Source organism: Bos indicus, chromosome 7 (genome assembly GCF_029378745.1).
Source record: "Bos indicus isolate NIAB-ARS_2022 breed Sahiwal x Tharparkar chromosome 7, NIAB-ARS_B.indTharparkar_mat_pri_1.0, whole genome shotgun sequence".
NCBI classification, from domain to species: Eukaryota; Metazoa; Chordata; class Mammalia; order Artiodactyla; family Bovidae; genus Bos; species Bos indicus.
The window spans coordinates 8,744,060-8,758,487 of record NC_091766.1 but is presented as its reverse complement, the minus strand read 5'-3'; the positions used below and the strand labels follow the sequence as shown (position 1 = coordinate 8,758,487).

At 38.8% G+C, this 14,428-nt stretch overlaps 1 pseudogene; it reads right to left on the bottom strand.

The window, feature by feature from the left end:
- Positions 1–3,134: 3,134 nt before the first annotated feature.
- LOC139183943 (olfactory receptor 7A17-like) lies at positions 3,135–4,075 on the bottom strand (annotated as a pseudogene).
- Positions 4,076–14,428: the final 10,353 nt, after the last annotated feature.

Here is a 14,428-nt window from a genome sequence, read left to right as displayed (position 1 = left end):
TCACAATAAACAGTGGAAAATTCTGAAAGAGATGGGACTAGCAGACCACCTGACCTGCCTCTTGTGAAACCTATATGCAGGTCAGGAAGCAACAGTTAGAACTGGACATGGAATAAGAGACTGGTTCCAAATAGGAAAAGGAGTACTTCAAGGCTGTATATTGTCACCCTGCTTATTTAACTTATATGCAGAGTGCATCATGAGAAACGCTGGGCTGGAAAAAGCACAAGCTGGAATCAAGATTGCAGGGAGAAAGATCAATAACCTCAGATATGCAGAAGACACCACCCGTATGGCAGAAAGTGAAGATCTAAAGAGCCTCTTGATGAAAGTGAAAGAGGAGAGTGAAAAGGTTGGCTTAAAGCTCAACATTCAGAAAACTAAGATGGTGGCATCTGGTGCCATCACTTCATGGGAAATAGATGGGGAAACAGTGGAAACTGTCAGACTTTATTTTCGGGGTCTCCAAAATCACTGCAGATGGTGACTGCAGCCATGAAATTAAAAGATGCTTCTCCTTGGAAGGAAAGTTATGACCAACCTAGATAGCATATTCAAAAGCAAAGACATTACTTTGCCAACAAAGGTTCATCTAGTCAAGGCTATGGTTTTTCCAGTGGTCATGTATGGATGTGAAAGTTGGACTGTGACGAAAGCTGAGTGCTGACGAATTGATCCTTTTTTAAAATTAATTAATTAATTAGTTAATTTTTTATTATTGTTATTTTTTACTTTACAATATTGTATTGGTTTGAAGTGTGGTGTTGGAGAAGACTCTTGAGACTCCATTGGACTGCAAGGAGATCCAACAAGTCCATTCTGAAGGAGATCAGCCCTGGGTGTTCTTTGGAAGGAATGATGCTAAAGCTGAAACTCCAGTACCTTAGCCACCTCATGCGAAGAGTTGACTCTTTGGAAAAGATTCTGATGCTTGGAGGGATTGGGGGCAGGATGAAAAGGAGATGACAGAGGATGAGATGGCTGGATGGCATCACGGACTCGATGGATGTGAGTCTGAGTGAACTCCAGGAGATGGTGATGGACACGGAGGCCTGGCGTGCTGCGATTCACGGGGTCACAAACAGTAAGACAGGACTGAGCGTCTGAACTGAACTGATGCAATATTTTTCTTTATAGCATCAGACTTTACTTTCACCACCAAACACATATGCAACTGGGTGCTGTTTCCACTTTGGCTCAGCTTCTTCATTCCTTCTGGAGCTATTTCTCCCTTCTTCTCCAGTAGCATATTGGGCACCTACCAACCTTGGGAGTTTATCTTTCACTGTCATATCTTTTTGCCTTTTCCCAGAGAAGCAAAAGGCAAGGAAAAATGGAAAGATACACCCATTTGAATGCAAGTTCAACAAGGAGAGATAAGAAAGTCTTCCTAAATGAACAATGCAAAGAAATAGAGGAAAACAACAGAATGGGAAAGACTAGAAATCTCTTAAAAAATAATTAGAAAAAAAAATAATAATTAGAGATTACAAGGGAACATTTCATGCAAAGATGGGTACAAAAAAAAAAAAAGAAAGAAATGCTATGGACCTAACAAAAGCAGAAAATATTAAGAAGAGGTGGCAAGAATACACAAAAAGACTATACAAAAAAGATCTTAATGATCTGGATAACCACAGTGATGTTACCACTAACCTAGAGACAGACATCTTGGAGTGTGAAGTCAAGTGAATCTTAGGAAGCATCCCTGTAAACAAAGCTAGTGGAGGTGATGGGATTCCAGCTGAGCTATTTCAAATCCTAAAAGATGATGCTGCAATAGTGCTGCACTCAATATGCCAGCAAAATTTGAAAACTCAGCAGTGGCCACAGGACTGGAAAAGGTCAGTTTTCATTTCAATACCAAAGAAAGGCAATGCCAAAGAATGTTCAAACTGCCACACATTTGTTCTCATTTCACATGCCAGCACAATAATGCTCAAAATCCTCCAAGGTATGCTTTAACAGTGCATGAACTGAAAACTTCCAGATGCACAAGCTGGATTTGGAAAAAGTAGAGGAACTAGACGTCAAATTGCCAACATCCGTTGGATCATAGAGAAAGCAAGAGAGTTCCAGAAAAACATCTACTTCTGCTCTGTTGACTACACTAAAGCCTTTGACTGTGTGAATGGCAACAAACTGTGGAAAACTCTTAAAAATACGGGAACACCAGACCACTTTATTAGCCTCCTGAGAAACCATTATGCATGTCAAGAAGCAACAGAACAACGGGTTGGTTCCAAATTGGGGAAGGAGTACATCAAGGCTGTATATTGTCTTATTTAACTTATTTAACTTATATGCAATAGAGATATATATGTCATAATTATACATGCCATAATTAAATATATATGCCATAATTGTAGACAGCACAGAATTTTTTTTAGCCAAAAAAGAATAACACAGGGAGCTCAACTTGATGCTCTGTGACAACCTAGAGGAGTAGTATGGTGTGGGAGGGAGGCTCAAGAAGGATACTCCAGTATTCTTGCCTGGAAAATCCCATGGACAGAGAAGCCCGACAGGCTACAGTTCATGGGATTGCAAAAGAGGCAAACATGATTTAGCGACTAAACAACAATAGCAGCAACACGTGGTAGATATTGGGGACACAGGCTGAATAATTGTATGACACCAAAAGACCAGTTCTAAAACTCAGTGGCATGAATAAAGTCGATATTATCAGGAAGGACAGTTAAACTGGTGATACAGAAAAATTACAGAGCCAAAATAAAAACATTGGTTTCGGACTTTACTCTGCAGTTGAATTCTATAAGTTACTTTAGCTGCCAAAGGCGTTTTTTCCTCATGAGTAAAGAAGATTTTTTTAAAAAATACTTGAAAAGATGGATGTTTCTTAAGACAAAGGCCTTAATAAATCCAATTTTTCCTACCAAAGAAATGGAAGTTTCCAAATATTTCTTACTCATGTTTGGGAAAAATTTAAGGGAAAGTAGAAAAATAGAAAAAATGGAAAATTGTCCATGCATCACCTATTAAGAAAGCTTAATCAAGTTACTTATATCAAAGAGTGCAAAAAACCAGGCAATACATAAAAGGAACAAGTGCTCTTTCCACAATCTGATCAAGAATCACAATTTCTGACTCTAATGCTTTGAGCACTGCAATTATCAGCACTTCCTCAACCCCAGGACAAATGGCCCTTTCATAGCTGCCACTCCAAAGAATCTTCTCAGAGCCCTCTTTATGTCTTTATTTCTCAGACTGTAGATGAAAGGGTTCAGCATGGGGGTGACCACAATGTACATCACCGAGGCTATTGCACTTGAGTGTGAGCTGTGGGTTGCAGTAGAGCTAAGATACAATCCTAAACCTGTACAATAAAATAAGGAAACAACAGAGAGGTGAGATGCACAGGTGGAAAATGCTTTATACTTCCCCTCAGCTGATGAGATTTTACATATAGAGGAAACTATCCTAGAGTATGAGTAACATATACCAGCCAGAGGGACAGCACCAAAGAGCCCAATTGCAAAATATATCACAACATTATTAAGAACGATGTCAGAACACGCAAGTCGGAGTACTTCTTTCAAGTCACAGAAAAAGTGGGGGATTTCCAAGACTGTACAGAAATACAGTCTCAGTACCAGTAAGCTTTGTACCAAGGAATTCAGGGCACTCATCATCCAGGACAGGAGCACCATCAGTCCACAGAGAATAGGGCTCATGATGACTGTGTAATCAGGGGGTCACAGATGGCTATGAAGCGGTCATAGGACATGACAGTTAGAATTAAGTTCTCCAGCTCTACGAATAGTATGTGAAAATGCATCTGGGTGATGCAGCCTCCATAGGAAATGGCTTTGCTCTGTGTCTGTATGTTCACCAGCATCTTTGGGATGGTGGTGGAGATGGAACAGATGTCTACAAAGGACAGGTTGGAGAGGAAGAAGTACATGGGGGTGTGCAGGTGGGAGTCTGAGACGGTGGCAAGAATGATGAGCAGATTCCCAAACATAGTGATCAGGAACGTGGAGAGGAAAAGTCCAAATATGAGAGGCTGCAGTTCTAGTTTCTCTGATAACCCCAGAAGAATAAACTGTGCCATTCCTGTATCATTTCCTTGTACCACGTGGTGGTGATAACTACTAGCGAAGAAAAATATAGCATGATTAATTTCTACATGTGTGCACATTAACACAGTAAAATGCTATGAATTACAATATTTAATCATCTTTAAGTAATCTACTGTGTCATCTGTGATTAGAAATTCCTAACACTCAACCTTTTCCCCAAGAGGTCATGATTAGTTTTAAAGCAAATGTCTTTCATATATTCTAGAAATTCATGTTGAGTATCAACCATCTTCTAGGCTAAATGTGTGAGATGCTGAGAACAAAACTTCAAACAATGCAATGATGAAGAAAGAATATGAGATAGCAAATGAAAAAAATATATATATATATATGTCATCTCATGTGGTGACAGATGATATGGGGGGGAAAAGGCAGGTATAAATTACCATGCATGTATGTTACATTTTACTGAGAGTTCAGGAAGATATGCAAAAACAACAACAACAACAACCAGAAACATTTGAACAGAGACCTGAAGCAAGACAAAGCAGAGACATCAGTTTACCTGGGGGACCAGTGTGCCCTATTGAGAAAAGAGTCTGCAAAGTACCTGAGGGCAGGGCTTGTTTCAAATATTCAAGACTTAAAAAGCAGCAAAAGTGTCAAGGAGAACAAACAACAGTGAGTGTGAGGAGAAATGGTATCAGAGGATGCTAAGGAACAAGGTTTTCCTGCTACAGCTGAACCTTCAAGACACAAGAAGTCCTTCATCCACATGTTGTTACTTTCACATTTTTACATTTGTTTTGATTCCTATGAATTAAAATGAATTGATTCCTTTATTTGCATCTTCTGGTTGACATTATTGTGTCTGTGTTTTAAGGGTAATATTTTGGAGTGGATAATTTAAGAATCACTTTCCAGAGAACTGCTCATTCCCCAAAACACACACACACACACAAGACACACACACACACACACACACACACACACACACACACATATCATTTATTAATGGGCTTGTAACTCTGGCTCTTTTCACTTTGGGCTACAATAATTATGAAAGCAGTGATGAAAGAAAGTCATCAACACTATGTTATTTTTGCCCAAGAAAATGTAGAAATAGTACCCAAGTTCTAGATGGTAAACTTCCTATGGACTGTATTCCATTTAAATGTGACTACTCTGTGCCCTGTATTGGGCTTCCCCTGTGGTTCAGCAGTAAATAATCCCCCTGAAGTGCAGGAGATGCAAGAGACACAGGTTTAATCCCTGGATTGGGAAGATCCCACTCCAGTATTTTTGCCTGGAGAATCCCATGGACTGAGGAGCCTGGTGGACTACAGTCCATGGACTTGCAAAGCATTGGACATGACTGAAGCAATTGATGAAGCATGCATGCATTAAAAAAAAAAAAAAGGTAGTTCAAAAAACTGAGGAAATGAAAAGTCCTGTGGAGGAAAATAAGGTCTACCTGTGGGTCACATTCCTTGGTGGTTGCCTTGTCCTAGGATACAGGCCTTGGAGTATGTATACCTCAGTTATGCAGACATTTCATCCTCTATGACAAGTCTGATGGCATCAGGGATTTACACCATGGTCTCCCTTACAAACCTGTATTGAATACTTTCATTTTCAAAGCAAAATCGAATAAACTCAGCTGGTCCCTAAGAGACCATGGAAAAGAGAAAGATTCCTTGATTCTGATAGCTTTCCAATGACAGTTGTATTGCCTTGATACTCAAAATACCTCATAAAATATTCTAAAGCAATTTATCAAAGCAGGAAGGAGTAGTCATTTTAGGACAACAGGAGCATTACAGTAGAAAGTAAGCAAAGGGAATACGGCTTCCTTGGTGGCTCAGATGGTAAAGAATCTGCCTGAAATGCAGGAGACCCAGGTTTGATCCTTGAATCATGAAGATTCCCTGGAGTAGGAAGTGGCAACCCACTCCAGTATTCTTGCCTGGAGAAATCCATGGATAGGATCTCATGGGGTCACAAAGAGTTGGACACAACTGAGCAACTAACACTTCCAAGGGAATAAACCCACAACTGACAACAGAAAATAGACAATACACAATTATAGATGAGAATTTTAAAAGATAAATGCTCTAGGCTCGTGCACTGGGATGACCCAGAGGGATGGGATGGGGAAGGAGGTGAGAGGGGGGTTCAGGATGGGGAACACATGTACACCCATGGTGATTCATGTCAATGTATGGCAAAACCAATACAATATTGTAAAGAAAATAAATAAATAAACCTGAAAAAAAATAAAAATTAAAAAAAAAAGATAAATGGTAACAGACTTTTGTAAATGATCTTAAATACAAAGCTTTTGATTCAGAAAACTGACTTTTGGAACTCAGTGTTATCATATATTAGCTGTTTGAATGTAGTGGATCTACAGACCCATTGTAAACATTAATGACCGAACTCAAATAGTGGGGATAGTGGTATCTATCCTCCTAAGTTGGAAGGCAAATTTAGTCAATATATGTAAAAGTTTAGCATAGTTCCTTTCTCATACTAAATTAGTAGGTATCACAGAGATGTGAATTTGCTTGTTTTTTTCTTTCTACCTTCCAAATTCTTCCCTTGCTTCCCTACCTCTTGGTATTTAAGAATTCCAAAGTAAGACTCCTTTTCATATCCTTCTTTTCATTCTAAGCACAATATTTTCTTGTGAATATCTAACGTGAGGAAAAATACAGTGAAATGTTTGTCTCAAGAACAGTGTTGCAAGGCAGTATATACTTCCATAGATGTGGGTCATTCTAATAAAAATGGAAGGTATTCAAATACTTCCCAATTTTAAAAGTCTTTTTGTAAATGTGGATATTTCATTTCACATGCCTCCAAACCCACTTTTCTTACTCTCCTTAAATGTATAACTCCTGTAGTATGCTCTGATTTTACTGGAACTACTTTATGCTCCTCATTGCTTCCTCATTCTCATCCAATTGGATTTCCATTCCCATCACTTAATTGTCAACACTGATTCTTGTGCTGCTGAATTCATCAGACACATCTCCAAAAATATTAACATATAAAATAAATGAATTATAAGTTAATTAGTCAACCTAATGAACAACAATGGCTAATATCTCAGCCCTGGTGTGGGCTGATTAGGCTCTCAAGTGACCTCAGAAAAAAGTTTTCCACTTGTATTCTCTCTCAAACTTCCTTGAAGTACCTATGGAACTCTCACACTCACCTGGATGGGGACGACAGGAGGAAAGTCCCTGTGTGGATATCCATGTTTCTCCGTGGATGGTTGATGATGAAGGCTGAAGCTCTGTTCTCAGGCAGGTCAGAAGGAAAGAGGGAAGCATTGGTCCTTATTCAGATGTAGGACTCCAAAACCAATAACCATGCCCTGTGCAGCTCAAGGTTGTACAGATTGAGGGATGCAGCCAAGGAGATTTTACAGCTCTCCATGTCTGTTCATTAGGCACTGTTTCCATTGTTACTCCCACATCTGAGCACAACACTTCCCTGTGGGACACTGGTCTAGATAGGAAAATTTTCCTGATGAGTCTTTTTTCCCAGAAGGTTAATTAGAAGTCAGATGAGTCTAGTTATTATTACCCTCTTCCCATGAACTTGCCTGCCTTCCAGAGGTCTAACCTCCTTGCACTTTATCCTTGTGTGTGCTAAGTCGCTTCAGTTGTGTCCAGTTCTTTGCAACCCTATGGACAGTAATTTGCCAGGGGCCTCTGTCCATGGTATTCTCCAGGCAAGAATACTGAAATGGGTTGCTATGCCCTCCTCCAAGGGATCATTCCAACTCACAGATTAAACCCACATCTCATGTCTCCTGCATTGGAAAGTGGGTTCTTTTCCAATAGCACCACCAGGAAAGCCCATATCAACTATACTTCAATTGAAAAAATAACTTAAGCAAAAAATAGTATTGACTTAATGATCTGACATAGAATAGCAATAAAATTGGCAAAAGAGTAGACATGCATTTCAGTTCAGTCACTCAGTCGTGTCTGACTCTTTGCAACCCCATGGACTGCAGCAACCTAGGCTTCCCTGCCCATCATCAGCTCCAGGAGCTTGCTCAAACTCATGTGCATCGAGCCAGAGATGCCATCCAACCATCTCATCCTCTGTCGTCCCCTTATCCTCCTGCCTTCAATCTTTCCCAGCATCAGGGTCTTTTCTAATGAGTCAGTTCTTTGCATCAGGTGGCCATAGTATTGGAGCTTCAGCATCAGTCCTTCCAATGAATATTCAAGACTGATTTTCTTTAGGATGGACTGGTTTGATCTCCTTGCAGTCCAAGGGACTCTCAAGAGTCTACTCCAACACCACAGTTCAAAAGCATCAATTCTTCAGCACTCAGCCTTCTTTATAGTCCCACTCTCACATCCATAAATGACTACTGGAAAAACTATAGCTTTGACTAGATGGACCTTTTTTGGCAAAGTAATGTCTCTGCTTTTTAATATGTTGTATAGATTGGTGATTGCTTTTCTTCCAAGGAGCAAGGGTCTTTTTATTTCATGGCTGCACTCACCATATGCAGTGATTTTGGAGCCCCCCAAAATAAAGTCTCTCACTGTTCCAACTGTTTCTCCATTTATTTGCCATGAAGTGATAGGACCAGATGCCATGATCTTAGTTTTTTGAATGTTGAGTTTTAAACCAGTTTTTTCACTCTCCTCTTTCACCTTCATCAAGAAGGTCTTTAGTTCCTCTTCACTATCTGCCATAAGGGTATATCTGAGGTTATTGATATTTCTCCAAGCAGTATTGATTCCAGCTTGTGCTTCATCCAGTCTGGCATTTTGCATGATGTACTCTGAATATAAGTTAAATAAGCAGGGTGACAATACAGAGCCTTGACATAATTCTTTCCCAATTTGGAACCACTCTGTTCTTCCATGTCCAGTTCTAACTGTTGCTTCTTGACCTGCATATAGATTTCTCAGGAGACAAGTCAGATGGTCTATGGTCTTGTATTCCCATCTCTTGAAGAATTTTACACTGTTTGTTGTGATCGACACAGTCAAAGGTTTTGGTGTAATCAATAAAGCAGAAGTAGATGTTTTCTGGAACTCTCTTGCTTTTTCTATGATGCAACGGATGTTGGCAATTTGATCTCTTTTTCCTCTGCTTTTTCAAAATTCAGCTTGAACTTCTGGAAGTTCACAGTTCATGGACTGTTGAAGCCTGGCTTCGAGAATTTTGATTATTACTTTGCTGGAATGTGAGATGAGTGCAATCGTGCAGTAATTTGAAAATTCTTTGGCATTGCCCCTTTTGGGGATTGGAAAACTGACCTTTTCCAGTTCTGTGGCCACTGATGAGTTTTAACTGAATGTAATACTCAGTGTTCCTAGAAACAGTGGCACATAGTAGATGTTCAATTATTTGTTTAATGAATCAAGAATCAGGTACAGTAGAAATGCACATTGGGCTTTCTAGCTGGCTCATAAGTAAAGAATCCAGCTGCAATACAGGAGACCCAGATTCAATTCCTGGGTCAGGAAGATCCCTTGGGGAGGGAATGGCTACCCACTCCAGTATTCTTGTTTGGAGAATTCCATGGACAGAGGAGCCTGATGGATTACAGTCCCTGGAATCCTGAAAAGTAAGATACAACTAGGCAACTAACACTTTCACTTTTTGTAGTGATTTCAAGATAACTGAATGCAACAATATTGAATAAAAATCTACAATTAACTTATATAAGGACATAAAATATTAACAATTTAATGATACCAACATGAGCTACTATTTCAACTTAAATTCCCAAAGACTTAGAAATAAAATATCTTAAAGGATTTTAAAACGTTAGAATAAAGGAGTACTTAAGTTACAATTTGTTCTCATGTTTGTATGTTTGGATTCAAATACACATATGAAAGATGACGGTGATATTTTTCAAATGGCAAAGAATAATGCTTTCCAAGTGCTCACCAAAAGTGATACAACTTTTAGAAATATGTTTAATCAAGAAAGGCTGATAAGAGCAATAACAAGTAACAGATTTCCATGTGTATAAATGTATAAAAGTTTATTTATTCACACTATGCAAGAGAACATTCACTCTTGTTTTTGTTTATAAGAAGGATTTGCAAGTGACAAGTATTAAAGTGACAGTTCAATTATTGCATTAAAAAAAAATCCAAAAAGTAGAAAAGCAATAGAAAGAACACCATATGACTGAGTGCTATGGAACTAAAGAGCCTCTTGATGAAAGTGAAAGAGAGTGAAAAAGCTGGCTTGAAACTCAACATTCAAAAAATGGCATCCAGTCTCATCACTTCATTGCAAATGTATGGGGAAACAATGGAAACAGTGACAAACTTTATTTTCTTGGACTCCAAAATCACTGGAGATGGTGACTGCAGCCATGAAAATGAAAGACACTTGCCCCTTGGAAGAAAAGCTATGACCAACCTAGACAGCATATTAAAAAGAAGAGACATTACTTTGCTGAAAAAGGTCCACATAGTCAAAGCTATGGGTTTTTGAGTAGTCATGTATGGATGTGAGAGTTGAATTATAAAGAAGGCTGAGCGCTGAAGAATTGATGCTTTTGAACTGTGGTGTTGTAGACTCTTGAGAGTCCCTTGGACTGCAAGGATATCAAACCAGTCAATCCTAAAGGAAATCAATCCTGAATATTCATTGGAAGGACTGATGTTGAATATGAAACTCCAATACTTTGGCCAGCTGATGCAAGGAACTGAGTCCTTAGAAAAGACCCTGATGCTGGGAAAGATTGAAGATAGGAGGAGAAGGGGATGACAGAAGATGAGATGGTTGGATGGCATCACCAACTCAATGGACATGAGTTTGAGCAAGCTCCTGGAGCTGATGATCGACAGGAAAGCCTGGGTCACTGCAGTCCATGGGGTCGCAAAGAGTTGGACACGACTGAGTGACTTAGCTGAACTGAGTAATAAAAAGAACAACATATGATTGAGTATATGTTATCAAACATTCTAATATATCTACATACTTAAAATAATGAAATTGCATGCAATAATTTTGTGAATAGTACTGGTGAGAGTGGGCACCCTTGTCTTGTTCCTGACTTTAGGAACACCGTTGAGGATAATGTTTGCTGCGGGTTTGTCATATATAGCTTTTATTATGTTGAGGTATGTTCCTTCTATTCCTGCTTTCTGGAGAGTTTTTATCATAAATGGATGTTGAATTTTATCAAAGGCTTTCTCTGCATCTATTGAGATAATCATATGGCTTTTATTTTTCAATTTGTTAATGTGGCATATTACACTGATTGATTTGTGGATATTGAAGAATCTTTGCATCCCTGGGATAAAGCCCACTTGGTCATGGTGTATGATCTTTTTAATGTGTTGAAATCAAAAATAAACTAATGGGATCTAATTAAAAGTAAAAGCTTATGCACAACAAAGGTAACTATAAGCGAGGTGAAAAGACAGCCTACAGAATGGGAGAAAATAATAGCAAATGAAGCAACTGACAAACAACTAATCTCAAAAATATACAAGCAACACCTGCAGCTCAATTCCAGAAAAATAAACGACCCAATAAAAAAATGGGCTAAAGAACTAAATAGACATTTCTCCAAAGAAGACATACAGATGGCTAACAAACATATGAAAAGATGTTCAACATCACTCAGTATCAGAGAAATGCAAATCAAAACCACTATGAGGTACCATTTCATGCCAGTCAGAATGGCTGCGATCCAAAAGTCTACAAGCAATAAATGCTGGAGATGATGTGGAGAAAAGGGAACCCTCTTACACTGTTGGTGGGAATGCAAACTAGTACAGCCACTGTGGAGAACAGTGTGGAGATTCCTTTAAAAACTGCAAATAGAACTGCCATATGACCCAGCAACGCCACTGCTGGGCATACACACTGAGGAAACCAGAAGGGAAAGAGACACGTGTACCCCAATGTTCATCGCAGCACTGTTTATAATAGCCAGGACATGGAAGCGACCTAGATGTCCATCAGCAGATGGATGGATAAGAAGGCTGTGGTACATATTCACAATGGAGTATTACTCAGCCATTCAAAAAAATACATTTGAATCAGTTCTAATGAGGTGGATGAAACTGGAGCCTATTATACAGAGTGAAGTAAGCCAGAAAGAAAAACACCAATACAGTATAATAATGCACATATATGAATTTAGAAAGATGGTAACAACAACCCTGTATATGAGACAGCAAAAAAGACTCTGATGTATAGAACAGTCTTATTCACTCTGTGGGAGAGGGAGAGGGTGGGAAGATTTAGGAGAATGGCATTGAAACATGTATACTATCATGTATGAAACGAGTCGCCAGTTCAGGTTTGATGCACGATACTGGATGCTTGGGGCTGGTGCACTGGGACGACCCAGAGGGATGGTATGGGGAGGGAGGAGGGAGGAGGGTTCAGGATGGGGAACACATGTATACCTGTGGCGGATTCATTTCGATATTTGGCAAAACCAATACAATATAGTAAGGTTTAAAAATAAAATAAAATTTTAAAAAAAGAAAAGAAAAATGGTAACGACAACCCTGTATGTGGGACAGCAAGGGAGACACAGATGTATAGAACAGTCTTTTGGACTCTGTGGGAGAGGGAGAGGGTGGGATGATTTGGAAGAATGGCATTGAAACATGTATAATGTCATAAAGGAAACGAATCACCAGTCCAGGTTCTATGCAGGATGCAGGAGGCTTGGGGCTGGTGCACTGGGATGACCCAGAGGGATGGTATGGAGAGGGAGGTGGGAGTGGGGTTCAGGATGGGGAACACGTGTACACCCGTGGCAGACGCTGATGTATGGCAAAACAAATACAAATTGTAAAGTAAAAAAAATAAAATAAATAAATAAAAGAACCAAATTTTTAAAAAAGGAAAAAAAATTTTGTGAATAAATGAAACATCAAATTTTTGTTGAAAAGTATCATCAAACATAGGAATCCAACCAATTCAACCAGAGCATACAAAACAAAAGACTCTTTCAGACAATACTTTTTATCAAGAAAGTAAATGACTAAAAAATTGAAATATATATACAGCATCATTGGTAATAAAATAATTTCAAGTGTTATAATTAATAATTTTTAAAGCTCTTTAGTGTGCCCATTTTCATATAAAACATTTTTATGTGAATATCCAGAGATAGACAAGATACTGAGATATATAATTCCAAGTAATGCTGCAGTAGGCATGTATTTGCATAAATCCCTTGGTCAGGATTTATTTTTGCAATCCTTATTGTAAAATTCAGATTTAAATACAAGAATGTAGGGAAAACCACTAAACCATTCAGGTATAACCTAAATCAAATCCCTTAAGATTACACAGTGGAAGTGATAAATAGATGCAAGGGATTAGATCTGATAGACAGAGTGCCTGAAGAACTATGGATGGAGCTTCATAACATTGTTCACCAGACAGTGATCAAAACCATCCCCAAGAAAAGGAAATGTAAGAAGGCAAAATGGTTGTCTGAAGAGGCCTTACAAATAGCTGAAAAATGAAGAGACACAAAAGGCAAAAGAGAAAAGGAAAGATATATCCATCTGAATGCAGATTTCCAAAGAATAGCAAGGAGAGATAAGAAAGCCGTCCTCAATGATCAATGCAAAGAAATAGAGGACAACAATAGAATAGGAAAGACTAGAGATCTCTTCAAGAAAAGTAGAGATACTGAGGGAACATTTCGTGCAAAGATGGGCTCAATAAAGGACAGAAATGGTATGGACCTAACAGAAGCAGAAGATATTAAGATGGGGTGGCAAGAATACATAGAAAAATTATACAAAAAAAGATCTTAATGACCCAGATAACCACAATGGTTGATCACTGACCTAGAGCCAGACATCCTGGAATGTGAAGTCAAGTGGGCCTTAGGAAGCATCACTATGAACAAAGCTAGTGGATGTGATGGAATTCTAGCTGAGCTCTTTCAAATCCTAAAAGATGATGCTGTGAAAGTGCATCACTCAGTATGTCAGGAAATTTGGCCATAGTGGCCACAGGACTGGTAAAAGTCAGTTTTCATTCCAATCCCAAAGAAGAGCAATGCCAAAAATGTTCAACTACTGCACAATTTCACTAATTCTACATGTAAGCAAGATCATGCTTAAAATCCTCTAAGATAGTCTTCAACAGTACATGAACTGAGAACTTCCAGTTGGACAAGCTGGCTTTAGAAAAGGCAGAGGAACCAGAAATCAAATTGCCAACATCCATTGCATCATAGAAAAAACAAGAGAATTCCAGAAAAAAGATCTACTTCTGCTTCATTGACTACACTAAAGCCTTTGACTGTGTGGATCACAACAAACTGTGGAAAATTCTTCAAGAGATGGGAATTCCAGACCACCTTACCTGACTCCTGAGAAATCTGTATGCAGGTC